Genomic DNA, 26,925 nt, shown 5'->3' with positions numbered 1-26,925 from the left:
GTCCCCTACATGTCAACATAGAGAGGCTGACGGCCAGTGCTGTTACCATAATACTCTAAGGCAGCCTCCGTGCTACTTCCAGTCGCTTACACTAAAGCTTTAATACCTTTACCTAAAATGTTGGGTATTGCCACTACATATTAACCATTAAAAAACTGGCTCTAAGTGTATCCCTTAAGAGCTATGAGCATTTGTTCATGCTGGCCACTGTTAACAATAGCTGGTTGGTTGGTTTTTTGGGGAAGGAGACCAGACAGCGAGGTCATCGGTCTCATCGGATTAGGGAAGGACGGAGAAGGAAGTCGGCCGTGCCCTTTGAAAGGAACCATCCCGGCATTTGCCTGGAGCGATTTAGGGAAATCACGGAAAACCTAAATCAGGATGGCCGGACGCGGGATTGAACCGTCGTCCTCCCGAATGCGAGTCCAGTGTCTAACCACTGCGCCACCTCGCTCGGTGTTAACAATAGCTCTTCTACTGAAAAAAATTGCCGTAGCTCTTAAGGTATGCATTTATGAGCCCGTATTTACCAGAATCCTTGCTTCAAATGATTGTTCCTGTCATATCACTGAATACTGAACACTCATTACGGGACGACTTGCGTTCAGAAACCTTAACCATATGTTTCGCTCCTGTTCCTTGTACAGCGTGACAGTTATCGAACTATATTTAAAAAAAAAAACGAAAATTAGTTACGAACTTGTGCCTACACTCACTTTATTCAACATGTAACCGTCACTTCAGGCATTCGGATTTAGGTTATGACGATTTAGATATGGCTGCCATCATTCGCGATGATGTGGTGCAGACGAATAGCGCAAGTGTGCATGACTTGGTGAAGTGTCGGAACATCGATGCTGTTTTCACCTTGTTTAGCCTCACTAAAAGAAGTCGCATGTGTTCAGATCCGGAGAATATGGATGCCAAGCGAGGTCCTTGTCATAGGTCTCTGTGTACCCCAAAGCCAGAATGCCTCAAGGACACCACTGCTTCGATGGGGTCAAGCTCCGTCTTGCATGAACCACATGTTGTCGAAATCAGGGTCATTTTGGAAAATGGAGATGAAATCATCTACCAAAACATCCACGTACCTTTCGGTAGTCACCGTGCCATCAAGGGATATCTCCCCTATTATTCTGTGACATTGCACACCACACAGTGCCGGCCAGAGTGGCCGAGTGGTTCTAGGCGCTACAGTCTGGAACCGCGCGACCGCTACGGTCGGAGGTTTGAATCCTGCCTCGGACATGTTTGTGTGTGATGTCCTTAGGTTAGTTAGGTTTAAGTAGTTCTAAGTTCTAGGGGATTGATGACCTCAGAAGTTAGGTCCCAGAGCCATTAGAACCATTTTTGAACACCACACTGTCACCTGTTGAGGGTGAAGAAACTATTCGATCGTGGAATACGGTTTCTCAATCCCACAAATGCGCTAATTTTGCTTATTGACGAACCCATTCAAATGAAAGTGGGCTTCGTCGCTAAACCAAACCATACTGCGCATACTAATTCCCATCGTGCTCCGCGGCCAACCGAGCTGTTTGAACGTCCTACCGCCATGGTCCAGAAGTTATGACGATTGTATTTTACGTAGTTCAATAACTGTCACCCTGTATTTCCCCATTAATTCGCGGAGAGAAATAATCAAATAAGTCGCTGATTTTCTCTGAATGCATCCACAGTTTTCTTCCAAGAGATTAAAATCTCTCAGCGATGCGTCTGCACCAATGGGCAACAAAATTTCGGCGAACAAAACGACGGGAGACTTTCCGTCCTGTGGCCAAACACCACTGTGGGCGCGTAGCGTTTGACAGCCGTGCAGAGTGTCAGGGAAGAGCGAGCGACAGATTGCGGCGTCGCTGCGCGTCCTCCGGTGTGGCGGTAACGCGAGCCGGCTGGCAGACCGCAGCACGGAGCGGGCTTCGCGGAGCAGACGGCGGAAGCGCGCATGCGGCGGCGGCGACGGCGCACCGGAAGCGGCAGCGCTGCTTGCTGCTACTTGCTACGCGCCGCCCCGGCTTCACACCGACACCCGCTACCCGCCACACGCCGCGCTCGTGCTGGGCAGCCGCTAGCCGCCGCGGCACAAGCGAAGCGCAGACCACCCCACACTGCCTGCCACTGTCACGGGCCAACGAGAGATACGGGCCCAGTTACGTGCGTCACAGCACGTGACTCTACGGTGGGGAGAGAATGATCAGTTTAGTAATTCCTTACAGCACCTTTAAATACATGCAATCCCTCGACTGAAGACGTTCAGTGGGTTACCTTTTCATTGGTATAATGATCTCCTGTGGTCCCCGAATGGAGCCGAAAATGGTTCAAACGGCTCTGAGCACTATGGGACTTAACATCTGAGGTCATCAGTCTCCTAGAACTTAGAACTACTTAAACCTAACTAGCCTAAGGACATCACGCACGAGGCAGGATTCGATCCTGGGGCCGTAGTGGTCGCGCGGTTCCAGGCTGAAGCGCCTAGAATCGCTCGGCCACACTGGCCGGCAATGGAGCCGAGCGTTCGCGATTTATGTCGGAGAACGCATCTACTGTCACGTCAGAAGATTAATAGTGAGTATTGTAATGAATCTTGTCTCCTCAGAACTATCGTACTTCAGCTGTTTCCATACAAATTTAGGACTGACTTGAGTTAATTTTTATACTTAAATTATTTTTTCCACATCTAAGCTTAATTTTGCATATATCTGACACCAAAACACTTTTTCTCTCATAATGCAATTTATTTTCCACAACAACCCATTTAGCAACGTCATTCGTGAACCATGAAAATTAGCAATCACAATTGCTAACTTAAATGAGACAAAGATCATTTTACAACGTTTCTGTGCTTTAGTTTTCATATAAAAAATATTCTGCTTGCATTTTTTATTTTTCTAGTTTTACTATCGATAATTCAATCGACAATTATACAATGACAGGAAGCAGATAGTTTTTGTATTGACAAAATTTGCAAACTTTATCATTAATTATCAGGAGCATATTCCTTACATAAATAATTATTTCCAGAAAACATTATGTAACTTAGATGTGAAAAGTAATTTCAATTAAGTCAGTCGTAACAAAATTGATTTAAACTTCAATTCTACAAGGACTTGAAGCTATGTAGGTAATATTTATACACAAGGCACCAAACGCACCACAATAGTTTCAGCTGTTGTCGAAATTGTTCAATATTACTGTCAACTTCTTTCTGCTGTATTTAAATGTTGCACAATACGTTTACTTAACAAGTGGTGTTGTAAAAGATGTCAAGAATTTGTGAATAAATGAAAATGATATCAAAAAGCAACAATATTCCAGAGACTTTCAGTGAAACAAGATAACTTTGACTTACTAACTGCAAAGCATAAGCAGGAACTGACACTTTAGACAACGAAACATCCATAGCAAGATAAGTAACTCTTACATGGTAATATAATGTTTCTGCCATTAGGAAATTGTATACCAGCAATAGACCATTAGTCCAGAACTTAAGCTTGTCAGGTGAAGATATTTATTAACAGATTCATTTATAGCTTTAAGTTAGTAAAATGTAATATTACTGTTGTTTAAAAGGTAAAGCGGCAATTCGTAACATGAAAATGAAAATGGCGTCTAATAACAATGCTTCATGTATTGGTGTTGTTGAAAATGAAGAAATGTCTAGCTGCAGCAGAGCCCTTAATTCACAAATGTCACAGCAAAAACCTCGACAAACATAAAGATGCAACCAAACCGTGCACTGGAGTGGAGATTTTCTTACTTTAATGTAGGATTACATGCAACATGTATGCTTGCTTATGACACCTATTCATGTTTCATCTCTGATTGTTTTTTGATGCCTGTTCAAGCCACAACAAGAACAACATTCCCATCGTGTTTTTAATAGTTGTAAGTGTTCACAGGCATTTTTGAACAACAGGCTTCTTTTCCTATCAGAGAACTCCGTCTGCAGTTCACAGTAGTGAAAAGAAGGCAAATGCATGTGAACGGATTCTATGTAATAAAGATGGTATGTGAACACATACAGTAGTTAGCTCTGGTGCTAAGGGACAATTTACTGCCACTACCGTTGAAAGTGAGGATGTTTATAACTACAACAACCAGTGGCATCATTATTACAAAATAAATGGCAGCTCCATAAGAGTCATCTGGTAAGGAAATTTCTGTACATAAAAAGATATTGTTCATAGTTTCAGCTTTTATGTAATTCTGCTTTTCTACAGAACAGATTGGTATAGTTGTGTAAAATAAATTCATTGTAGTAATAATTGAACATCCATTCATTCTTTGGCCAATAAATCCCCACATCCCAGAACTAAAAATTATGCTATGCCAAATGGTCTGTGTCCATTCAAAGAATAGAAAATTAATTAAATAAGAAAAATGGTCTAGTACATGCACAACAATTATGAATCCAAAGCATTTCAAATTAAAAGAAATGTAGCTTGGGAAGCAAAGAGAAATAAGTAAAACTGTAATTTCAATTCGGAAACATTTTTTTCTCTATGTTTGTTTCCCCTGATGACTTCTACTTATTGTGAACGTTTTTTGAATAAACAAAATATATCTTAAATGAAGACCTGAGAAGTTAAGTCCCATAGTGCTCAGAGCCATTTTTTGAAATCGGATAAGAATTTTTAGTGACATTATGATGTAAAAAGAAGATTTTAAATCCAATGTTATTTGAGAAATGAAGCTAATGTACCGCCACAACAAATTATTTGCAAGAACTAAAGCAGAACCAAATATTTCCCGTTATATGATGAGGACGATTGTGAATTTAAAGTCATTTACCGTTATCATGATATAAAGACGAATTCAGGCAGCACATAGCACCGGTATTCTCTTTGCATATGTAGGAAGTTATTTTGTTTAATTTACAATGGGAAATCGAATAGGGTCTTGATAAAATTCTTCAGAGAAAAAATTGTTCTGAAAACTAAATTAAAAAGAACAAAAAGTACATTCCTTTAATACATGACAAAGAATAGGAGCTATAAGTGGCATTAGATTTCAGATTTTTTGTTCTACTCTTAACATATTTTATTCACAGATAACAAATAAGTGTTTTTGTACATATAAGTGAATCATGTTTGGGAGAACACTTTTTGTTCATGAATAACGAATAATAATTTATATCAGCATACATTATTTGGCACTCGCATAAATTTCGCCCAACTCTTGTGGTATGCAAAGCACGTTGCTCATGTGCACACTGCAAATCGGCAAGACCATCTGGAAGCATGTGTAGGCGCGTGAATTTCTTGTAGCTGCGAACAAATGGAAGCTGCGTGGCCCTTGAACGTGTGCCCACGCGGCTGTCATTAACATCGGTAATCTCCGGCAACTTCCGACAACGTTCGCAAAAAGCATACACGATCTCAGTAGCATAGCGCTGGTGTGTGCGGGCCACCCTGACAGGCCACGCAGGATTCTACATCTACATCTACATCTATACTCCGCGAGCCACCTTACGGTGTGTGGCGGAGGGTACTTATTGTACCACTATCTGATCCCCCCTTCCCTGTTCCATTCACGAATTGTGCGTGGGAAGAACGACTGCTTGTAAGTCTCCGTATTTGCTCTAATTTCTCGGATCTTTTCGTTGTGATCATTACGCGAGATATATGTGGGCGGTAGTAATATGTTGCCCATCTCTTCCCGGAATGTGCTCTCTCGTAATTTCGATAATAAACCTCTCCGTATTGCGTAACGCCTTTCTGAAGTGTCCGCCACTGGAGCTTGTTCAGCATCTCCGTAACGCTCTCGCGCTGACTAAATGTCCCCATGACGAATCGCGCTGCTTTTCGCTGGATCATGTCTATCTCTTCTATTAATCCAACCTGGTAAGGGTCCCATACTGATGAGCAATACTCAAGAATCGGACGAACAAGCGTTTTGTAAGCTACTTCTTTCGTCGATGAGTCACATTTTCTTAGAATTCTTCCTATGAATCTCAACCTGGCGCCTGCTTTTCCCACTATTTGTTTTATGTGATCATTCCGCTTCAGATCGCTCCGGATAGTAACTCCTAAGTATTTTACGGTCGTTACCGCTTCCAATGATTTACCACCTATGGCATAATCGTACTGGAATGGATTTCTGCCCCTATGTATGCGCATTATATTACATTTATCTACGTTTAGGGAAAGCTGCCAGCTGTCGCACCATGCATTAATCCTCTGCAGGTCTTCCTGGAGTACGTACGAGTCTTCTGATGTTGCTACTTTCTTGTAGACAACCGTGTCATCTGCAAATAGCCTCACGGAGCTACCGATGTTGTCAACTAAGTCATTTATGTATATTGTAAACAGTAAAGGTCCTATCACGCTTCCTTGCGGTACTCCCGAAATTACCTCTACATCTGCAGATTTTGAACCGTTAAGAATGACATGTTGAGTTCTTTCTTCTAGGAAATCCTGAATCCAATCACAAACCTGGTCCGATATTCCGTAAGCTCGTATTTTTTTCATTAAACGTAAGTGCGGAACCGTATCAAATGCCTTCCTGAAGTCCAGGAATACGGCATCAATCTGCTCGCCAGTGTCTACGGCACTGTGAATTTCTTGGGCAAATAGGGCGAGCTGAGTTTCACATGATCTCTGTTTGCGGAATCCATGTTGGTTATGATGAAGGAGATTTGTATTATCTAAGAACGTCATAATACGAGAACACAAAACATGTTCCATTATTCTACAACAGATTGACGTAAGCGAAATAGGCCTATAATTATTCGCATCTGATTTATGACCCTTCTTGAAAATGGGAACGACCTGCGCTTTCTTCCAGTCGCTAGGTACTTTACGTTCTTCCAGCGATCTACGATAAATTGCTGATAGAAAGGGGGCAAGTTCTTTAGCATAATCACTGTAGAATCTTAAGGGTATCTCGTCTGGTCCGGATGCTTTTCCGCTTCTAAGTGATAGCAGTTGTTTTTCAATTCCGATATCATTTATTTCAATATTTTCCATTTTGGCGTCCGTGCGACGGCTGAAGTCAGGGACCGTGTTACGATTTTCCGCAGTGAAACAGTTTCGGAACACTGAATTCAGTATTTCTGCCTTTCTTCGGTCGTCCTCTGTTTCGGTGCCATCGTGGTCAACGAGTGACTGAATAGGGGATTTAGATCCGCTTACCGATTTTACATATGACCAAAACTTTTTAGGGTTCTTGTTTAGATTGTTTGCCAATGTTTTATGTTCGAATTCGTTGAATGCTTCTCTCATTGCTCTCTTTACGCTCTTTTTCGCTTCGTTCAGCTTTTCCTTATCAGCTATGATTCGACTACTCTTAAACCTATGATGAAGCTTTCTTTGTTTCCGTAGTACCTTTCGTACATGATTGTTATACCACGGTGGATCTTTCCCCTCGCTTTGGACCTTAGTCGGTACGAACTTATCTAAGGCGTACTGGACGATGTTTCTGAATTTTTTCCATTTTTGTTCCACATCCTCTTCCTCAGAAATGAACGTTTGATGGTGGTCACTCAGATATTCTGCGATTTGTGCCCTATCACTCTTGTTAAGCAAATATATTTTCCTTCCTTTCTTGGCATTTCTTATTACACTTGTAGTCATTGATGCAACCACTGACTTATGATCACTGATACCCTCTTCTACATTCAAGGAGTCGAAAAGTTCCGGTCTATTTGTTGCTATGAGGTCTAAAACGTTAGCTTCACGAGTTGGTTCTCTAACTATCTGCTCGAAGTAATTCTCGGACAAGGCAGTCAGGATAATGTCACAAGAGTCTCTGTCCCTGGCTCCAGTTCTGATTGTGTGACTATCCCATTCTATACCTGGTAGATTGAAGTCTCCCCCTATTACAATAGTATGATCACGAAACTTCTTCACGACGTTCTGCAGGTTCTCTCTGAGGCGCTCAACTACTACGGTTGCTGATGCAGGTGGTCTATAGAAGCATCCGACTATCATATCTGACCCACCTTTGATACTTAGCTTAACCCAGATTATTTCACATTCGCATTCGCTAATAACTTCACTGGATATTATTGAATTCTTTACTGCTATAAATACTCCTCCACCATTGGCGTTTATCCTATCCTTGCGGTATATATTCCATTCTGTGTCTAGGATTTCGTTACTGTTCACTTCCGGTTTTAACCAACTTTCCGTTCCTAATACTATATGCGCACTATTTCCTTCAATAAGAGATACTAATTCAGGAACCTTGCCCTGGATACTCCTGCAGTTAACCAATATTACGTTAACTTTTCCTGTTTTTGGTCTCTGAGGACGGACGTTCTTTATCAACGATGATAATGTCCTCTCTGGTAAGCCGTCAGGTATTTTATCGTTTCGCCCAAGGGGGGGTCCCTCTAACCTAAAAAACCCCCGTGTGCACGCCACACGTACTCTGCTACCCTAGTAGCTGCTTCCGGTGTGTAGTGCACGCCTGACCTGTCTAGGGGGGCCCTACAGTTCTCCACCCAATAACGGAGGTCGATGAATTTGCAACCATTATAGTCGCAGAGTCGTCTGAGCCTCTGGTTTAGACCCTCCACACGGCTCCAAACCAGAGGACCGCGATCGACTCTGGGCACTATGCTGCAGATATTAAGCTCAGCTTGCACTCCGCGTGCGATGCTGGTTGTCTTCACCAAATCAGCCAGCCGCCGGAAGGAACCAAGGATGGCCTCAGAACCCAAGCGGCAGGCGTCATTCGTTCCGACATGTGCTACTATCTGCAGCCGGTCACACCCAGTGCGTTCAATAGCTGCCGGAAGGGCCTCCTCCACATTACGGACGAGACCCCCCGGCAAGCACACCGAGTGCACACTGGCATTCTTCCCCGACCTACCCGCTATTTTCCTGAGGGGCTCCATAACCCGCCTAACGTTGGAGCTCCCTATAACTAATAGGCCCGCCCTCTGTGACTGTCGGGACCTTGCCGGAGAATCGGCCACTGGCCCAACAGGCGAGGCATCCTGTGGTGGCTCGGAAACGATGTCATCACCACTAGGAAGCACCCCGTACCTGTTGGAAAGGGGTAAGGCAGCTGCCACGCGGCCAGATCCCACCTTCGCCTTTCGGCCAGGCACGCGAGAGCCCACCACTGTCCGCCATTCACCCTGGAGTGATGGCTGACCGGTAAGATGCTCACTGCCGGAAGACGCAGCGACATCAGGGGTTCCATGTGATTCCAAGGCCACCGGAGTAGGCATAGGTCTCACCACAGTTGCCCCAACGCCACTACGAGCCGACGCCTGCGCCTCGAGCTCGATGAGCCTAACAGACAAAGCCTCCACCTGCCCCCGAAGAGTGGCCAATTCTCCTTGCGTCCGCTCACAACAACCACAGTCCCTACACATGACTATGTTTACCCTACCCTATACGGTGACAAATTCCCAAGATAATCTTCTGATGAGCTACTCTGATAATCAAGAAACACTCACTGAAATACGAGACGCGAAAACTACGCTAGGTTTTCCCAGAAAAACTATTTAAAAGCTAAGCGCAGCAAATAAGTACAAAAACGCTTTATACAAACAGTACTGTGCTGCTGCTGGTGCTCTCGCTCTCGCTGTCACAAGACAACTGCTGATTCAAGTGACTAGTGGCTAACGGCCGCGAAACAAACAAATGACGGTTTTAGGGCGCTTTCTGTTCTAAACGATCAAGAAAACACTAAGAAATCTAACACGAAAACTACGTAAAGTTTTATCAATAACTGTTAGTTACTATGCAGAGCAGATAAACACAAATAGAATCCCTTCCTTAGTGGAAGGTCGTAAACAAAATGCAAAATAAACGCTTTATACAAACAGTACTGTGCTGCTGGTGGTGCTCTCGCTCTCGCTCTCGCTGTCACTGTCTCCGGACGACCTCTGGTGTCGGCACAGCCTGAGTCCTAAGTACATGTTCAAGCACGACACGATTTCCAGCAGTATAGAATTTTGGAATGAAAGAGGAAACCACCTGGTAAAATTTCACACAGAGCATATCTTAATCACAGCTAACACTTGCTTTAAGAATCATGAAAGAAAGTTGGCATACGTGGAAGAGGCCTGGAGACACTGGAAGGTTTCAGATATATTATATTATGGTAAGACAGAGATTTAGAACCCAGGTTTAAATTGTAAGACATTTCCAGGGGCAGATGTGGACTCTGACCACAATCTATTGGTTATGAACTGTAGACTAAAACTGAAGAAACTGCATAAAGGTGGGAATTTAAGAAGATGAGATCTGGTTAAACTGAAAGAAGCAGAGTCTGTAGAGAGTTTCATAGAGAGCATTAGGGAACGATTGGCAAGAACAGGGGAAAAATACAGAAGAATGGGTAGCTTCGAGAGATGAAATAGTGAAGGCAGCAGAGGATCAAGGAGATAAAAAGACGAGGGCTAGTAGAAATTTTTGGGTAACAGTGCAGATATTGGATTTTATTGATTAAAGGATAAAATATAAAAACGCAGTAAATGAAGCAGGCAAAAAGAAATAGAAACGTCTCAAAAAATGAGATCGACAGGAAGTGGAAAACGGCTAAGCATGGTTGGCTAGAGAACAAATTTAAGGGTGAAGAGGCATATATCACTAGGTAAGATAGATACAGCCCATAGGGAAATTAAAGAGGTCTTTGGAGAAAAGAGAACCACTTGTATGAATATCAAGAGTTCAAATGGAAAACCAGTTCTAAGCAAAGAAGCCAATGCAGAAAGGTGGAAGGAGTATATAGAGGGTCTGTACATGGGCGATGTACTCGAGAGCACTATTATGGAATAGGAAGACGACGTGAGTGAAAATAAAATGGGAGGTATGATACTGCGTGAAGAATTTGACAGCGCCCTGGAAGACCATTCCATTAGAACTACTGATAGTCTTGGGAGAGCCAGTCCTGACAAACCTCTACCATCTGGTGAGCAGGACGTATGAGACTGGCAAATCTCTCTCAGACTTCCAGAAGAATATAATTATTCCAATCCCAAAGAAAGCGGGTGTTGACTGTTGTGAAAATTACCGAACTACCAGATCATAAGTCACGGCTGCAAAACACTGATGCCGGCCGCGGTGGTCTAGCGGTTCTGGCGCTGCAGTCCGGAACCGCGGGACTGCTACGGTCGCAGGTTCGAATCCTGCCTCGGGCATGGGTGTGTGTGATGTCCTTAGGTTAGTTAGGTTTAAGTAGTTCTAAGTTCTAGGGGACTTATGACCTAAGATGTTGAGTCCCGTAGTGCTCCGAGCCATTTGAACCATTTTGAACCAAAATATTGATACAAATTCTTTACAGACGAATGGAAAAACTGGGAGACGACGACCATGGGGAAGATCAGTTAGGATTCCTTAGAAATGTTGGAACATGTGAGGTAATATTAACTCTACGACTTATCTTAGAAGATAGATTAAGGAAAGACAATCCTACGTTTCTGGAATTTGTAGGCTTAGAGAAAGCTTTTGACAATATTGACAGGAATACGCTCGTTCAAATTTTGAAGGTGGTGGGGGTGAAATGCAGGGAGCGAAAGGCTATTTACAATTTTTACATAAAACAGATGGCAGTTATAAGAGTCGAGGGGCGTGAAAGGGAAGCAGTTTTTGGGAATTGAGTGAGGCAGGGTTGTAGCCTATCCCCGATGTTATTCAATCTGTATATTGAGCAAACAGAAAAAGAAACAAAATTAGACTTTGTTGTAGGAATTAAAATTCATGGAGAAGAAATAGAAATGATGACATTGTAGTTCTGTCAGAGACAGCAAAGGACCTGGAAGATCAGTTGAACGGAATGGACAGTGTCTTGAAAGGAGGATATAAGATGAACGTCAACAAAAGTACAACGAGGATCAAGGAATGTAGTCGAATTAAATCAGGTGATGCTGAGGGAACTAGACTAGAAAATGAGACGCTTGAGGTAATATTTGGGTTTTGCAATTTGGGGAGCAAACTAACTGATGATGGTCGGAATAGAGAGGATATAAAATGTAGACTGGCAGTGACAAGAAAAGAGTTTCTGGAGAACAGAAATATATTAACATAGCGTATATATTTGTCAGGAAGTCTTTTATAAAAGTATTTGTATGGTGTGTAGCGATTTATGGATGTGAAACATGGACGATAAATAGTTTAGACAAGAAGATAGTAGAAGCTTTCCAAATGTGGTGCTACAGAAGAAGGCTGAAGATTAGATGGGTACATCACATAACTAATGAGTAGGTACTGGATAGAATTGGGGAGAAGAGGAATTTGTGGCACAACTTGAGTAGAAGAAGGGATCGGTTGGTACAACATGTTCTGAGGCATCAAGGAATCACCAAGTTAGTACTGGAGGGCAGCGTGGAGAGTAACAATTGTAGCGGGAGACCAAGAGGTGAATACATTAAGCAGATTCAGAAGCATTTAGGGTGCAGTAATTACTTGGAGATGAAGAAGCTTGCACAGGATAGAGTAGCAAGGAGAGCTGCATCAAACCAGTCTCTGGACTGAAGACCACGACAACTACAATAAAATTTTGGTGCGAACATGTAAATAGTCATATACCCTCCATTATTACTTTACGCTGTAGAGGAACTGAGAAGGGGTATCAGCACTCTTCAGCAATTGTATTTGAAAAACAAATACCTTCAAGACGAAGGCGTCCTCATTTTTTACCTGTCGTGAAATGTTGAGCGCTGGCAATTGATCCAGTGTCAAATATATTTCGTTTTATAGAAAAGTAACGTTTGGTGGGGGAACCTAGTTAGAGAATGAAACAGACCACTACACATAGATCTGCATTTAGATACAACATCTAACGCCTTGTAATGAACTGATAGTTCGTACACAATTTAGGATAATTGTTTCTGAAAATAATTCCAGTAGTAACTGAAGTGATATTTTGCATATCCTTACAAGCCCATTTCTCGCAGAAATATAGCCGATTGTCATTCCCAGAAGCATTTTAAGCGCTTCTCTATGATCTGCTCTTCTTAGGAACGAACCTTCTGTGTCATATGACACAAGATATTAAAACAACTGGTATTCTCATACAATAATTTGAAACTGTCTCAATGAACCACCATTCGGATTGAATAAATGTGGGTTAATGTCGCTGTTTATCCCACTTGCAGTAGCCCTCGACTCATTACAACTGGAGCAAAGTGCTTTATATCTATCGCAAGCATTTAGGAATTTTAATGCATAACCTCCTAGGCAAAACAGTAAACTTAAGTCACTGTCAGTGGTTTCTGATTTACTTGCACGTTCATGAACGTCCTCTAAATGCCAAACAGATACTTGTTGATGAGGTGTTTCTACAGAAACTCAATCTCCGATCTGATACACAGAAGTACCTAAGCAGTTCAGGTCTCTTTTTAATACACTTATTATTTTTAGTTTGTTTCAAAGCCAACCTCTGAAACTGACACATGATAATATACAAAACACACTTGCCTGTGACCACCAAACGTACATTCTAAGTGCCAGAGTCACTCGAAATGGAATATTTGCAGCATACCTGTACAAAATATTCAGAAGTGCAAGACAGACTGCGGTAGTCGTAAGCTCACAGGACAAAAAATCAGTCACACAAGTGCGCACACCGACATGAATCGTTAAGTCTTCCCAGACGGTACAGAAGTCAAGTCACATGCCTCTCTACGTCTACGTGAGCACAACGCAGTAACTATGAGTGACACATTCATGTATCAAGTGGACACTGTACGTAAACATCGGTAAATGTAAGGACGGACAGAGGAAAGAAAGGGTAATCGTTTTTGGTCGTGCCCATGACCATACGGTGCGGGAAGATGCTGAATTTGTTTGTGTTCCGCGGGGAACTGTTCAATGTTTCTAGTAGCAGTGGTTTACACATGCGGCCACGGAACACGACGTCAGAATTGTGACTGAAAAATTCAGAAGGACCAAACAAGCGTTCATGGCCTGTGAATGAAATTCACTTCCAATGCCGACAGAAGTTACTGCAAACAGTGAATTACGCTCCATTCGAACCAGTTAGTGAGAAGTGCGCGGTAACTGCATGTCTGTCACCTCGTAAGAGACCACTGCTCACAAGGGGACATACAGCTACGCGCCTTTAGTGGGCTAGAAAGCATCTAACGTGGACAGTAGCTGACTGGCGGAACGTTATGTGCTCGGAAGAATCACGTTTCTGCCTATATTCAACTGACGTATGTCATTGAGTGCATTGAAGACAAAATCCTAATTATGTGCAAGTTCAGCTGCAAGCCGCAGGTGGGTCTGTCATGTTTTGGAAATCTTTTCTTTATCATGAAGTAGACCTGCTCTCTCAGGTGACCACTAATATGAACCAACTAGGCCATTAAAACATACTAAACTATCAGACGCTCCCTTTCAATCAACATTTGCGTAATGAGTGTGCTATTGATATCCCTGTATTTCAAGGCGATAACAGTAAAGTTCATCTGCATGGAAGAATACGTGACTGATTTTCTGAACACTCCTCAACCCTATTACACATCCACTGGGCTGCAAGATCACCTCACTTAAACTTGATAAACAATCTGTCGGACATGTTGGAACCGCGGATAAAACACCAACTATAGCATCACCACAATTTGGTAGAATTGCGCGATGAAATCCTCAGCGAGTGACATAAACGGAACGCAATGTACCTGCAGAACCTTATGGACACGCTTCCTAGCTTAGTACAGGAAGCTATCAAGCCCAGAGGCGGAATTGCACGGCATTAAATGATGCTTGTAATGATCTCTCTAGGCGTGGCCAAGATATTGTCCAGTGTACTTACGCAGCAAAGAAGAAAAAGAGTCCAATGTAAGTTTTGGAATATGTTTAGTTGAATTTGCAGATAGTCGTTAATTTTTTCATCGCGCTTGGGACTTGACAAAATTTCTAGTGTAGTGAATACTGGCATCATCAACAAAGCATATTGACATTTCTAGGGATAACGGAAGCTACAAACATTCTCAGAACGTTCAAAATACCGGACGGAACCCTCGACGTTGCCAGGATTCCAGCGGGATTTCTTCTGGGTCTCGCCCTGGCACGCCACTGTTTTCGTGACGTCACGCGGTCTCAATATTACGTAGCGAACGGCCTGGCAGGCTGGCTTCCTGGAAGTCGGTCCGCTCGCTCTGTGATACGCCGCCGGCAGCCATCCCCAAAGGCGGCAGGCGTCTTGCGGGCCCGTGGGAACGGCTCGTCTGCTTCCCGTCACCACGCCAAATATGCACAGTCCCCAAGTTGCACTGTCCACAGACGATAATAAGCCGTGGGAACTGTTAACGAGGCAGAGGGCACGTCCTGTTCGCTTCTCGCCTCATCGTTCTTGTGCCTGCTTTGATGCGGCTCGTCTCGAAGCTTTGTCCTGTACCAACAGCCGACCACACACGAGCGGAGTTCTGGGACAGAACAGAACCGCTAGCCAGTATGTTTTCAGCGGAATCGGCCCGCCGATCTCAGATCCTGCTGTGTTCACTAACGTGCATGCCCAAGTGGTCGGTATGTAGTTTCTTATCTGCCGGAAGGCCGGGTCCCATCGAGTGTGGGGACAATCGGCGGATTTTTCGAGAATCATCCGTTGGCCCGTAACGGCGTTACATGCTCGAGAGTCCGGAGGCCACATACGACAGATCTGACGGGCTGTGACCGTAGCTCGGCGAAATTACAATATACTGCGCGGCGTTTTTAAGGTATTACTTGAGTGTAGTTGGTTTTCGAATTTTGAAACTCTTCATTTGTCAAAAAGGCGTCAATATAAATAAGAGTAGGAATAAAAATTTGATGTTCATCGTCAGTTTGTATGCTGTGTAATCTTACATGAAGACATCCGCTGCAAAAAATGGTAAGTACCCTTAGATAAAGCCCACTGCGGTAAAAATGGTAAGGTAGAACTTGATTGTTTCGAGAAGTTGCGCAATGAAGTTCCAGATAACTCACTGTTTTGAAGTATTTCTAGAGGAGTGTCATATTTTAAAAAAGGAGATACTCCTCAAAACTTTATTCTCAAAAATACGTCACTGGTTACATACATGATTTACTTGCAAACATTGGTTGGCATTCACTTACCACTAGAGTTTTAAAAAAGCGTAGGCTACCGTAGACTACCCTAAGTAACCGTAGACGATGGTAGCTTTTCGAACCAGCATAACCTGTAGGTTACGTGTGTTGCATACCTATGAGGCGTTACCTTACAACAATCACTTTCTTTACATTTGCAGTCTATCTCTTTGTAGATTCACCTAACAACCGGAAGTGGTAATTGTGGTGTCACCGCCAGACACCACACTTGCTAGGTGGTAGCTTTTAAATCGGCCGTGGTCCGCTAGTATACGACGGACCCGCGTGTCGCCACTGTCAGTAATTGCTGACCGAGCGCCGCCACACGGCAGGTCTAGAGACAGATCCTAGCACTCGCCCCAGTTGTACAGCCGACGTTGCTAGCCATGGTTCACTGAGAACTACGCTCTCATTTGCCGAGACGATAGTTAGCATAGTCTTCAGCTACATTTGCTATGACCTAGCAAGGCGCCGCATTCAAGTGATATTGAGATTCTATTAATGTATCATCAAGAGCGATGTTCTACAAATGTGGATTAAAGTTAAGTATTCCAGAAGCTACGTACTTTTCTTTATAGCATTCATTACGTATCCTGTTTCAGACCTCACGCCAGCCTGCGTGAGTTTAAGCGCGTGCCTTTCGGCTTCCTCTCATTGTGTCTAGGCTGTCTTGTCTAGACACAACATTAATCTGTCTAGAAACTGAGTGAGGATACATAATGGGACAGGTAACTTGGGAAAATTTTGGTTTTTCGTAGTTATCCTCCTATATATCACTTAAAAGCATATTGTATATACAGCAAAATTGAAATTTCCATTGCTTAATTCAGGTTTTATTCGAAAATTCTGTTATTGATCAACATCCTTTGTATTAATCCACAATAACAGGAGATTCTTGCCTTTGATCATGATGAAGAATGTTCTATTGAGTACAAACTAACAACTATAATCATACATATTTAATGTCTGTGCATGTAAGCCATATTTGCATCAAAAGTAATTGATTTGGTTACATAAAAGTCTAGAAGTTACGCGATCAACTAATTTTTATTACTTATAATAACGGAGTATATACTCTGCAAGGCTACAAAATACACAATGGACTAACATTGAATGATGTACGGGTCTAATTGTGTTAAAAAAAAAAATCAAACACATAAAAACCCAAAGAAGTCGTCGGCTATCAGTTTCTCTCTTACACATTCATTTATGTTTCTTTCCCTGTCAATGCTATAAATAATACCTGTATGTCCGCCCATTACTACGTCATTTACTTGTTGTATCAAAACTACGAATCGTAGTTTTCGTAAAACGCTACTCTGCTTACCACTGCTTACTTCATGGCAGTCTTAGCGAAACGTTACTATGAAACATAATAAAAGTAAAGATTTAAATGTTATGAGTTGTGTATCTTCATGATGCTAAGATTTGCAATAACAATTTTTTGTAATTATAAAGCATAACAACCTCAAAAATTTATCTATGTTTGAGAACAATATACAATTAATTTTATTATTGCCACGATTCAGCACGTAAACAAAGTTAAGGTCTGCCCTTAAAATTTTTTCCATAGCACTTTCATGTAAACGCACGTAAGTAACGGTAAGGAACACAATGCTGTGTACTTCGTTAGATAATTTTTCACATTTCCCTAATTAGCAATAACTCTTGAACCGCATTTATGCTCTGGAAGATGCTCAGGGCCTTTGAGTCGCAGTTTTCCACACCGTCTTCGAATTTGTGCAAATCCTCGCGAAACACCTTCTCCGGATACGAACACTACACACATTACTACCACTGGCAGCCATGTTTTCGGTTCTCAACACTGCTTACACGCACACATCCTGACAAGCTTATCTTTAGTGAGAATATGAAAACTGAAACAGAGCTGCCACTTCTTGGTTGATGATGGAAAAGAATAAAGTACATCACGTACTAATTTCTCATCGTCGGTCCCTTGCAGTTGTTTACAGCGATGTCTTCATATTCCTCGAAAAAGAAGAGAAAGAAAGAATCGCGCGAAATGGGTGCAAAATGGATTAGCGAAAGGCAATATTCTAATAGTGTGACCATATGGTTGTGATTCAGAGTCTACAAGATACCGCATCTGACGACTACAACTGCTCAAGAATGAGTCAGTACAATTTCGACTCACTTTTAGGTGAATACACTTCATTTTTGTTACCATACTACAGTTGATACAGAGGATAAGGTAAAACAAATTTTATTTTAACGATTATTTTGTGATTGCGGGTGCTTTTCATTCCGGGTGGCTTTCATTTTATGTACAACATTTAGATGACAGACCTAGTCATCTTCTTCAGGAGCTGCCAGTTTTGCTGTTATGTCTACTCACTGTGCATCATGCTACATGCTACAAGACACAGTAATGCGCATTTCAGCAGGCCAAAGATTTGCTTCCTGAGACGTCGACACTGCTCTGAGAATCTTGAGAGTTTGATATGCTAAGAAGAGGGTATCCTTCCCCCTTTGTAAAGGTAAGCAACTTGCGTTACATGTAAAATAATGGATGTAGCACAGAAATGCATAGTACAATAATGAACGAACGGAAAGCCACATTATTGGTTTATGCAATTCATCCTTTGCTTTTCCCGCTTCTTTCACAGGTCTTCACCTTCCTGAGTTTTTTCTGAGGCTGTTTTTATTTAACTTTGATTCACGGTTGGAATATTGTTTATTATCGTTTCAGCCCTCTGTTCGTACGCCTTATTTTTTATATTCTTGTTCATGTAATGTGCATGGTTATTTTCCAGCAAGGTGTTTAGTAGCACAAAGTACAATTTTTTTCATTGTGATCACTGGTCCACTCCGCCGTACTGGAAGCAACTACAACTTGCTGTCACGCGAAAACCACAGGAAAATTCACGGACTTTCTGAACGTAGCCTGTGAGTGAAATTCACACTTTTGTGCCCAGCTAATGCGGCCGATCGCCGGTTTCGAGAACTGGAACTGACGACTGGAAGGTCGTGTCCCCGCTAACGCACAGGCGGTGACTACAAGCGTTGCGGAATCTGTCGGAATGTCCGTGGGCCGTCGCTACAGCCCGCTCGTCTGCGGCCATCAAGTCTCTCCTCTTTCTTCATTTCATAATAGGAACAACACCAAAATGATATGTTTTGTAGGCATGACTGTAATATACTTTCTCAAACATGGCTGACAGAAAGTACCAATGTTCCAGCCGGCCGGAGTGACTGAGCAGTTCTAGGCGCTACAGTGTGGAACCGCGCGACCGCTACGGTCGCAAGTTCGAATACTGCCTCGGGCATGGATGTGTGTGATGTCCTTAGGTTAGTTACGTTTCGTTAGTTCTAAGTTCTAGGGGACTGATGACGTCAGACGTTAAGTCCCATAGTGCTCAGAGCCATTTGAACCAATGTTCCATTTTTGGTACTAATAGCTGGCGAAAAATAACACTTCTCCTGTTTCGGTTGGTTTCGACATAGCGTGATTATCTTACAGACTTTACACTTCATAGTTGACATCAACTACCGTGTCTGTGCCTACAGAGTCCCTGAGATACATATTCTATATTGTGAAAATCAGGTGGACTTGGCTATCGTCCAACAATCACTTGCTGTGCCGGAACCCATACCCACTTTCTTTCACAGCGTTAAACATATGTCTGAGATAGATTATAGGCATAGGCAAGGTAGTCAAGGTAGGTTATTCCACTCTGAGCTTACCACATGGTGGCGCTGTCTTAAAGCAAAACGTGGGAGAAAGAAATATCACAGCATCTGACCAATAGTATCTAGACGCCTGTTAGTGGACATAAATGTATGGCGTGTCCATCCTTCGTCTTGATGACGGCTTTAACTCTGCTGGAGACACTTTTATTATGGTGTCTGAATGTCTACGGGAGGAACAGCAGCCCATGCTTCCTCAAGAGCCGAAGCCAGTAAAGGTAGTAATGTCGAACGCTACGGTATGAGCGAAGTCGACGTTCTGACTTATTCCAGAAGAATTCCGTGAGTCTCCCGTCGGGATTCTGGGCGGGTCTGTACATTAAACGAACGTTATTGTGTACAAACAACTGCCGTGCAGATACTGCTTTGTGACACGGTGGACTGTCATGTTTATGTAATCATTGTCTCCGAAATGTTCCTCAATTGTACGCAGTCCACAGCGCTGTATATTGTGTTCATTATACTTCCGCGTTTTCTTCAGCACTGTAAGGGTATCACATCCTAGCTACCAAGAAGCTCTGTGCTTCACTGTCGGCACCATATATGATGGCAGGTGAAGTTCTCCAGGCTTTTGCCAAAGGGAACAGCGTGATTCATGACTCCACACCATTCGTTTCCAGTCATCAAGTGTCCAGTGGCGTTGCGCTGTACATCATCTGAATTGCCGCTTAGCACTGATGACACTAACATATACCTCATGAGTACTAGATCGACCGTGTGGCCCACTACCTTTAACTCAGTCAGCATGCTAGATGGACCGCTGCTGGTAGCACTTTGAAGTTCACGAGAGATTTTCCCACGGATTTCATACGATTTTTTTACAGTCTCACTTCGCAGTACTATACGGTCCCTGTTCGTCAGTGCAAGAAGTCTGTCTGGTCTGGTTTAGCTGTGGCCATTCCTTCGCGTTTCTACTTCACAATCGCATCACCAACTATCGACTTATGTAGCTTTAAAAAAGTTTAAATATCCCTGATGGACTTATTACTAGGGTGAAATCCAGCGACTAGTCCACGTTCGAACACAGTGAGTTCTCCTTACCTACCAATTCTGTAGTTACTGCCTCTCTACTGACAACACAATATTCCCGTCTTCTTTCATACTGGTGTGTCCGCCTCTTGCTAAATCTAGTGGTCAATTCAGCATTACATAGGGCGTGTGGATACTTTTGATTAGGTAGTATATTTTATAACAGAATCTCGTGATATGAGAAATATCTTTCATAACAGATAGCGATGTTGTGCAGTACAGCTTAACTCTTTCACTACCAATTTCTTTTTGGAAAGATAGACAATGATGTATTTTTATTGTAAACATTGTAACTGGACGTAACAATATCAAAAACATTTTTATCAGTGAACCCGTCCTGAAGAGGACTGTCCCAACTCGGTCGAAACAACGGCAATGTAGTTGCTTTTTAGTTTATTATGACGCGGCCCCATACCCAAAATTATTTTATTAAAACAGAATGTCGTGTGGCTAGGCGCTCGAGACGGGTAGACCGTTCGCCGGGTGCAAGTCTTTCGACTTGATGCCACTTCAGCGACTTGCCCGTCGATGGGGATGTGATGACGATTAGGTCAACACAACACCCAGTCCCTGAGCGGAGAAAATCTCCGACACAGCCGGGAATCGAACCCGGGCCCTTCGGATTGACATTCTGTCGCTTTGACCACTCAGCTATCGGGGGCGGACTTTATTAAAAATGACAGAGTTTTTGAAGCCTACAAATTTCTGTTTTACCGTGTTTGATTCTATAGAGAAACAGTTGTGCACAGGGACTATATTCATTTCAGTTAGTGAAGGGCACAGCAATCAGTCGCTCTGATTTATCTTATCTAGATTTCGGTCACTTTGTGGCCGCATTAAATACGAGTTAAAACGCTGAAGAAACTTGCATATCGACATAGTCCCAACTGGGCTATTTATGTCAGAGACTGAATTCCTTGTTCTCCAGTGGCGATGTACAGGGAAGAATAATCCATCTGAAAGCGAATGGAATGCCGTAAAGTCTGGCGCAGAGCAAGATTCCTTTTTGGCCCTAGTTATAGTGTTGTTTATGTTGTTACGTTCAGGGACACACAACTACTGTTTAATATAGACACAAAACACAGAAGAGACTGAAGCCCTACACGTAAACTGCTCGTGAGTTGTTGCGTTATATAAATCTATAAACCGAGGGAAAACGTGCCAGTAATGCCCCATGTGTGTTAATACGGTTAGTCTACTAACCGCCACAGAAGCTGGTCAGAAAGGTGTCCACACCATCATATGAAAAATCCGAAAATTTGTTATGGAATTGACGGAACGTTCGAATATCGCGCCAGCACGAATGTTTGGTAACGCGTAGATATATAGTTCTGACGTTGTTCACTGGCACTGCCTATATAGCGCCAGATCAGTATCCTGCAGCGTATATGCAGGCTAGTTGTGAAATGAATTGCCCATAACGGAACTCAATCAGCATTTTACTGACTGCAAATTCCATCGGTTTTTGGGGCTGGAGCCGTTAAACCGTTACGTTTGCAGCTATGTAGTCAATATTGAGCATCCGACCAATAACATTCTACATCCCTAATGGTGCTTAACGTAACGAGGCAGTGACCTTTATGCACGCAGTTCAGCTCATTGCTAGAGATTCTGCGGGTGCTTAATTGCCGAGTAACGAGACATTTGTGTGCCCGCTGCAACTGTAGGCCCGTGGAGTAAATAAACGTTATTTGCACGGTAATGATCTATTCCACGTGTTTTGGAAATATTTATGTAAAAATGATAATAACTTTTGTTAATAAACTGGAGACTTAACTGCTAATTGTGCTCCTTTAATGCAGTCGGATTTACGTACATAGACATGCAGCTGAAGCACACTTGCAAGATGTATTTGCAGACGTTATCCAAACATCGTAGCACAAAAGTGGCAAAAAGTGGTCTTTTGTGCTACTGTTTCTATTGCCTTACGTGTTATATGACTCATCAGTAAGTATTACTTCCGTTCCTGAAGTGATAAATTAAAATTTTGGCAAATGCTACTGCCGTGGGAGCTGCTTAATGGTTACATAGAAGATATTTACAGAGCACAATATATCGACAGGGATAGCGCTTTGTATTTAACAAGCGACATCCTAGGTGACGTCTTTGGGGATTTCCTCATATTGTCCGGTAAAACGCCAACACACCCGCCTGCGTAGCCGAGATTGCTAACGACGTGGGGATGAAATCGATTCGAGCACTGGTGGTGTTGGAAATTTTGATCACTAGTATCTGGTCGGTAAGTGAAAGACAAGGGGTGGCATAACTTGCTGATCACAAGACTTTGGGCACCAATGTTCCAGATTAAGATTCAAACCTCTCGACGGTGTCTAATGAACCGAGGGCATACGACACTGCTGATGGTGGTCTGTACCACAGATGAAGACATTAACTCAAAGAACCTTGTTGCTGCTCGAGAGTGTGTTCGCCTAATATTGGCATGAGACTGCACCCTAGATTCATTCTTTCATAATAATATAAAGACACCCTACAACGTACAAACACTCCTCACAGTTATCCTAAGTTAAAGGCAACGGTCGTGGTAAGTATAGATTGAATAAGCGTCATGTTATGTTTTCAGACTTTACAGGTGAGAGGAAGAGAATGCTATACTACGCCTACGATGTCCTTCCACAGTACAGGAATATGACGCAGTAATGACTTAATGATCTCAAAAAACGTTCGAAAAAGTGTATAAGTAGTGGATAAGACTACATAAAAGTATTCAATTTCACTATGTAAAAAACTAGCAAAAGAAGCAATGCTTCGAAATTATTAAATATGTATGAGAATTGTTTATTTGTACTAATCTCCTTCTTCCCCCTCTCTCCGTCCAGATCGTCCTCCTCCCTCTCTTTCCAGTCTTCTCCTCCTCCCCATTATCTCTGTAACTTAACTGTTCCCTCTCCTCTTTGTGCATCTCTTCCTCTCCATCCACTCCTTCCACCTCCCATTCCCCCCACCCTCCGTCTATTTCTTCCTCACCCCTGTCAATCGTCGTTCGCTCCCCTCCCCATTTCTTTCCGTCTCCTCTTCACTCCCCCCCCCCCCCACCCTCTCTGACCATCCGTCTTATTTATTTTTGTTTTAAACGAAACCTTTGTATTGGTTCAAAATGGTTCAAATGGCTCTGAGCACTATGCGATTCAACGTCTGAGGTCATCAGTCGCCTAGAACTTAGAACTAATTAAACCTAACTAACCTAAGGACATCACACACATCCATGCCTGAGGCAGGATTCGAACCTGCGACCGTAGTGGTCACGCGGTTCCAGACTGAAGCGCCTTTAACCGCACGGCAAACCATTGGATTAAAATCGCTTACAACGAATGGGTAAATCGGCTGCGATCATTGGCGTGCGGCTTTAAGAGATAGATCTCTCGCCGCGCGGGATTAGCTGAGCGGTCTGGGGCGCTGCAGTGATGGACTGTGCTGCTGGTCCCGGCGGAGGTTCCAGTCCTCCCTCGGGCATGGGTGTGTGTGTGTTTGTCCTTAGGATAATTTAGGTTAAGTAGTGTGTAAGCTTAGGGACTGATGACTATAGCAGTTAAGTCCCATAAGACTTCACAGACATTTTGAACAGAGATCTCTCCAGCTGCCGGATCTGTGAGGTTAATAGCTTCAATAACAGTATTTTGAATAGTTTCGATCTGTGAACGTATAGGACTATAAAGTTAGCCACAAATGAAGTTTTCTGTTGTTCTGTTAGCAGTAACCGTGAGAATGAGAATAAACCACCCGATTGCTGTGCATACAATTTGTGTATAAACTAATGCATGAAAAGAAAAAAATATGAATGGAAAAACTGTTTGTCTACTGGCCCTAATACACTGCTATAAATGTTAAAACCGATTGCGAGAGAGGAAAAGATATCGCAAATTTTCACAACACAGCACAGTGGGACCTTTCTATAGACGCTCCTGCAGTTTACTATTAGCACATTGATATTGTTATTCCCTGTTGCATTTTGCCTACTCCTACCTTGCCGCGTCTCAGGAGGCGTCTTGTCGGGGCTAGGGAGGGGATTCTCTAACCTAAAAAACCCCCATGTGCACTCCACACGTACTCCGCTACCCTTGTAGCCGCTTCCGGCGTGTAGTGCACGCCTGACCTATTCAGGGGGACCCTACATTTCTCCACCCGATAGCGGAGGTCGAGAAATTTGCACCCCAGATCTCCGCAGAATCGTCTGAGCCGCTGGTTTAAGCCTTCCACTCGGCTCCACACCAGAGGACCGCGATCGGTTCTGGGAACGATACTACAAATAGTTAGCTCTGATTCCACCCCGCGAGCGAGGCTTTCTGCCTTCACCAATTCCGCCAACCGCCTGTACGAACTGAGGATGACCTCTGAAGCCAGACGGCAGGAGTCATTGGTGCCGACATGAGCAACAATTTGAAGTCGGGTGCACCCAGTGCTCTCTATCGCCACCGGTAGGGCCTCCTCCACATCTCGGATGAGACCCCCGGCAAGCAGACAGAGTGAACACTGGCCTTCTTCCCCGACCTTCCCGCTATTTCCCTAAGGGGCTCAATCACCCGCCTAACGTTGGAACTCCCAATAACTAATAAACCCCTCCCCCCGCGTGCCTGCTCGGACCTTGCTGAAGGAGCAGCCACATGTCCACTCACAGGTAGAGCGGGCGATGCCACACGGCCAGCCTCCACATTGACCCTCCGCCTCGTGCGCCGCGAACGCCGCTGAACCCGCCACTCCCCTTGGGGAGAGGGTGGCCCAACCGCGCCCGGTCCCGCGGAGATGTCTCGACAGCAGGGACAGTGGGTGAAGCATGTAACACCTGGGGTGTACCTTGCGACGCACCAGACTCCCCACTGCCGCTACACTCCGAGGCAGCAGCCTGAAGACGGCTGACCGCGGCCATCAACACGCTCAGCTGTTCGCGAACAGTGGCCAGCTCCTCCTGCGTCCGTACACAGCAGTCACACATCCTATCCATCCTAAGGAATGAATTTACTGAAGAGAGTTAATCAACCTTTAACTAGACTGCTAATTCACTAAAGGCGGCTGTTTATTCACTAAACTGTGGTTGCTAGCCACTTCTTGTAGAAAACACTGAAAATAGCACTACCTGTCTCTGGACTGTATGGAAAACAAACACTAGCGCTACTGGCACTATGGTTGACTAAAGGGATTCTCTCTGACTGTATTCAAAACAAACACGAAATCTATGGAACACTATTAATAGCACCCGACAATTAAAGCTTCCTAAAAGCAAATACACACGGAAGAAGAAGTGACAAGTAAGAAAAATACAGTTAATACTTAAATTAAGGTAGCTCGCTGCACAGCAGACGTGAAGCAGAAGGCAGTTACGACGACAGTTTTAGGTTAGAGAATCCCCTCCCTAGGCCCGACAAGACGCCTCCTGAGACGCGGCAAGGTAGGAGTAGGCCAAATGCAACAGGGAATAACAATATTAATGTGCTAATAGTAAACTGCAGGAGCGTCTATAGAAAGGTCCCAGAACTGCTCTCATTAATAAACGGTCACAACGTCCATATAGTACTAGGGACAGAAAGTTGGCTGAAACCAGACGTAAACAGTAATGAAATCCTAAACTCAGATTGGAATGTATACCGCAGAGACAGGCTGAACAGTGAAGGGGGAGGCGTGTTTATACCGATAAGAAGTGCAATAGTATCGAAGGAAATTGACGGAGATCCGAAATGTGAAATGATTTGGGTGAAGGTCACGGTTAAAGCAGGCTCAGACATGGTAATTTGATGTCTCTATAGGCCCCCTGGCTCAGCAGCTGTTGTGGCTGAGCACCTGAAGGACAATTTGGAAAATATTTCGAGTAGATTTCCCCACCATGTTATAGTTCTGGGTGGAGATTTTAATTTGCCGGATATAGACTGGGAGACTCAAACGTTCATAACGGGTGGCAGGGACAAAGAATCCAGTGAAATTTTTTTAAGTGCTTTATCTGAAAACTACCTTGAGCAGTTGAACAGAGAACCGACTCGTGGCGATAACATATTAGACCTTCTGGTGACAAACAGACCCGAACTATTTGAAAAAGTTAATGCAGAACAGGGAATCAGCGATCATAAAGCGGTTACGGCATCGATGATTTCAGCCGTAAATAGGAATATTAAAAAGGGTAGGAAGATTTTTCTGTTTAGAAAAAGTGACAAAAAGCAGATTTCAGAGTACCTGACGGCTCAACACAAAAGTTTTG

The 26,925-nt window shown here is 43.4% G+C and overlaps 1 protein-coding gene across 4 annotated transcripts in view; it reads right to left on the bottom strand.

The window, feature by feature from the left end:
- LOC126190763 (hemicentin-1-like) overlaps positions 1-26,925 on the bottom strand; it is a 1,169,490-nt gene that overhangs the window by 1,009,864 nt on the left and 132,701 nt on the right. The gene's annotated exons all lie outside the window — the stretch shown is intronic.

Source organism: Schistocerca cancellata, chromosome 6, assembly GCF_023864275.1.
Source record: "Schistocerca cancellata isolate TAMUIC-IGC-003103 chromosome 6, iqSchCanc2.1, whole genome shotgun sequence".
Classification (NCBI taxonomy): domain Eukaryota; kingdom Metazoa; phylum Arthropoda; class Insecta; order Orthoptera; family Acrididae; genus Schistocerca; species Schistocerca cancellata.
The sequence above is the reverse complement of the archived record's forward strand: the minus strand, read 5'-3'. Positions and strand labels throughout refer to the sequence as shown.